Raw genomic sequence first — 4811 nt, 5'->3', positions numbered from 1 at the left:
CCTTGTTTTGTAGACTTATAGTCGAATACTTGGAGCACCATTTGTCAGGCAAAAGAAATGAAGTTGGTTAATATATTTGGACACAGAACAATATCTAAAATATGTTGTTTGGTGTTAAAAATATTATAAAATAGAATATATAGCATGACATCATTTATGTTTTAAAAAAATATAAAGGTTTCCAGCTTCAAGTAACGGCAGAGTAGTTTGTATCAGACTAAACCTCTCACTGATAAAATGATAAACTCTGCTTATATGTATCTGCTTCAAGGCACTAGAGAAGGACCAAAGCATGCACAAATTGGAGGACATATAATCCACATTTAACTGGTTTTTCCCCTACAGGTATTCACTAGTCTATAGAGCACAGACTTATTGGACTGAAGAGTTAGAGACCCGTTTATAAGACTGCCAGAGCAACTGGAAATTGAAGGGGGAAGGGAAGTTTCAGAAATTTAGGATTAATAGAAGGGAGCACCCAGATCTATGTACAAAATCTTCTCAAAACCTTGGCTAACATTAACTACCAATGCACAGGACAAGACTCCAAGGAACATAGCAGAAGATAACAGCTGGACAGCTGAAAATGCTGAGCAGAGATTTCAGCAGCTGCCTGGTGCTGGGGAGATAGCATTTGAAGTTAAAATCTACCAAATTAGAGGTGCTTGAGGTAATAAATAGCTCTTTTCTTCTTATGATATGCCAGACGTGTCATACCTTAGCTATAAGGACCACACACCAGCATTATGGACTATATATCCTACGACAAACAGCAGCAAATAAAATGTAACTAGCCTAATGAAACCTAGAAACAATCCTGCAAAAGATTAAGGTTATCCCTTAAGAAACTTAGCTTCCTTCTTGAATAAAACCCAGTACTTATTAGCATGAGACAATAAAATTTAGATTTTTCACTATGTATCACTTATCTTATCTTTCATACAATAAAAATTACAAGACACACAAAGAAGGTGAAAAATGTGACCCATAATAAAAAGGCCAAACTAGAAAATAAAGAGACCCAGATAAAGCAGATGTTGGAATTAGCATAGGAGGGATTTAAAGTTACTATTACAAATATGTTAAAGAATTTACAAGAAAAAATGGTTATAATGTGTGAATATAGGGAGATTTTACAAAAGATACGAAAATGTTAAAAAAAGAACCATATGGAAATGAAAAATACAATATCTGGTAAAATATTGGATGGGATTAACATCAGTTTGAAGATGGCAGAAAAAAAGATGAGGAAACTTGAAGAAAAGTCAACAAAAATTACCAAACTGAAGAGAAAAAAATTGTTGAAAAAAATGAACAGAGCCTCAATTACCTACAGGAAAATAAGCAATCTAATATTAATATAAGTGTTATTCAGGAGAAACGAGAATTAGTGAAACAAAGGATATTTAAGGAAGTTTGACTGAAATGTCACAATTTGATTAATAATATCAATCTGTAAATCTAACAAACCCAGTAAACCTCAAGCAGAAAAAACAAACCCATTTCAAGGCACATTGTCAAATGGCTGAAAACGGGGGGAAAAAATCTTAAAACAGCCAGATAAAAAACACATCATGTACACGAGAATAAAGATAAGAATTTCTGAAGATTGTTCATTAGAAATGATGAATGGGGTGGGTGGGGGCAGGACCTCCCAGAGCGTCTCCCCAGCAAAACAACAATTTAACTTGTGAAAAAAATATTTTTTTACTACATCATTCCAAGTCTCTGGAAATTGATCTAAGGAAATACAACATACAGCAAGAGGAGAAATATTTATTCAAAAAAATCTACTAAATCTAGGCAGGAACAGTGAGGGTCTTCATCAGTGAAGCCACAAGTGCTGCATTACTCCTCCACTGCCCAGCTCTGTGTATGGAAGCTGTACCTTGGCCATGAAGATGGGGGAGCTCCCTTTCCCCTTCCCCTCCCGGCTCTCAGTCTAGGGCTACAGTTTCACCCTTAGAGAAGCCGATGGCTGGCATTTTTAAATTCTCCCCAGCCCATGTGGAAGGAGTACTACTGCAGGGATGCAAGGTGGAAAGGACAAGGTCTTGCTTCCTTTATCCAGACACCCACAGGTACAGTGGAGCTCTGTCCCACGTGTCCTGGCTCTTGATAGGCATGTTGTATTTACTGCTATATGCATTTATCAAAACTCATTAAGCTGTAACAAGATCTGTTACATCAAGTAACTTCTGTTACATCAAGTAAACTTCACTACATCAAGTTTAACCTCAATTTTCTAAATTAGAAGGGAAAAAATTCATTTGCAGATTAATTTTTTTTTAATTTGTAGATTTACCTGAGGATATTTTAATCTTTACAATACTGTATATTTCTAAAGAGGAAACTGTCATTCTGTGCAGATACTGCTAGTGGTCTCCCAGTATCCACTCTCTCCTTGCTCCTTTGAAACAGAGCTCTGACTTTCAGCTCAGAATACACTGCCATATAGAATAAAAGACTAAATTTCCAGCCTCTCTTGCCCTAAGTGTGAGCATGTGACAAAGTTCTGGCTAATGAGATGTAAGTAGAAGTGTTGAAAGGGACCCAAGTCTTCTCTTTAAAACTGCCTCGGTTGTGAATGCCCATTTGCCCTTTCTACTATATGGAATGTGGATATGATGGGTGGAATTCCAGCAGCCCTTTTGAGCTATCAGATGACTTAAAGAAGGGCATCTAGGACTAAAGATGACAGAACAGAAATTTAGGGACTTAGGGTCTTGATGACATTGTTCCTGTTATACCAGGCCTGAACTACTTGTTAGACTTATTTTATGTGAGAAAAAAACCTCTTCTCTTTCAACTGCTATTGTTTTGCATTTTTATATTATATATATAAACAAACTCTATGAAAATTTTTCTATTTTTAAACCATTTTATGTGAAATATTTATTTTTCTGGAAATCATTTTTGTTCATGAAATATATGCCTATTATTCTTCACGTTAGTTTAAATCACATCACTGATAACCTTTTACTTTCTTTCTTGTTCTTCCAATCATGTATATACTGTACAAATTTCTGAGTGGAGGGAAAGCAATTTCATGTGCCTAGAAGCTAATAATTTTTAGAATGAAAAAAATTGACTTTAACTTAGTTCTAATTGAAATACTCCATAAAGCTTTTTTGTTCCATGGTGGTATGCATTCTGAATCCTCACATATGCAAAATGTCTTTATTTTGCTCACTTGCTTAAGAACTAGTGTAGCTGGGTATAAAATTATAGATTCAAAATCCAGTTTCTTCAAAAGATGTAGACGTTCCATTGTTGCCTAACATTTAGTATTAAAAGTTAAGTATTCATTGCCAGTCTAATCCTATTTCTTTATAGGAAACTAGTACTACACTACACCACCATCACCCCTGCCAAGATGGTTAGGATTTTCTGTTTAATATTTGAATTCAGAAATATCACTGGAATATATCTATATACCTTTCCTTTCAATATTGTAGCTTGGCACATAGCAGACCCAGATTTTTTAAAAAAATTATTTAACCTAAAAACTTAAGTACTTATTTAGCCTGGCGGAGTGTTTTTCTATTAGTGACTGCCTATTGTCCTATTCATGATATCCTAATTCCTACTACACAGAGTTTTTTTCCTTCTGAATCTTCTATATTTCTTTTTTCTCATAATTTATTTCTATGACTTTTTGCTCTATGTTCAGGAAAATATACCTTGCTTTAGTCTTACAAATCACTAGTTCTCTTTTTGATTTTATTGATTCTACAATTCACCTCTGGTATTGAGTTTTATAATTTGTTAATCATATTTAAAAATTTTTTTTGTTAAGATTTTATTGGGGGAAGAGGAACAGGACTTTATTGGGGAACAGTATGTACTTCCAGGACTTTTTTTCCAAGTCAAGTTGTTGTCCTTTCAATCTTAGTTGTGGAGGGTGCCGTTCAGCTTCAAGTTGTTGTCCTTTCAGTCTTCGTTGTGGAGGGTGCAGCTCAACTCCAGGTCCAGTTGCCATTACTAGTTGCAGGGGGCGCAGCCCACCATCCCTTGCGGGAGTTGAGGAATTGAACTGGCAACCTTGTGGTTGAGAGCCCACTGGCCTACGTGGGGATCGAACCGGCAGCCTTCGGAGTTAGGAGCACGGTGCTTTAACCGCCTGAGCCACCGGGCCGGCCCCATATTTTTAATTTTTAAGATGTGTTTGTTTTTCTATGGTTGCTGTTTTTTTCCTACAGCTGCTTACTCTTGTTTTATGAATGTAAATATGAATTGTACCTCAAGTACTAAATCAAATATTTTCAAAGTTTGCTTTGGCTCCTTGAATTTGCTCTTTTCTCAGATGTCAGTTCTCTACTGGTTCAGTTTCTAGGCTATGAGTTTGGTTGAAAATTCTGGTGATTATGGGTCATTCATTTTTATATGTAAATTTATCAGTATTGGTAAATGATAACATTTTGTGAGCAATTGCTAAGGTTCATTTTCAACATCCCTTGCCAGACCTGCCCTCTGAATGTAATGACTGACTGTGACAGATGTGTTGTGTTCTAAGGTTTATGGGCAGGGGGGATAGGCTGGCAGGTTGGAGCATTCTTTAAATAAGCAAGTGGGGAAAGTTACCCCCTTGGAGCACCTTGGAGAATTTCATACCATTTCCAAGTTGCCTTTCCTTAATTAATAATTTGATAACATAGGGCCATGCTCAACTGTTCTCTCTGGCCTCATCCTTATTCTAGGAATCCCTCATGCTGGTCCTTTACACAGAGAGCCGGGGGGAAAACACCATAGGTAGCTTGTCGGTGTGCAACTGGGGGAGCACAGGCCTGCCAGTGCTTCAGCTCCTGAGT

Source organism: Rhinolophus sinicus, linkage group LG02, assembly GCF_036562045.2.
Source record: "Rhinolophus sinicus isolate RSC01 linkage group LG02, ASM3656204v1, whole genome shotgun sequence".
NCBI classification, from domain to species: domain Eukaryota; kingdom Metazoa; phylum Chordata; class Mammalia; order Chiroptera; family Rhinolophidae; genus Rhinolophus; species Rhinolophus sinicus.
The sequence above is the reverse complement of the archived record's forward strand: the minus strand, read 5'-3'. Positions refer to the sequence as shown.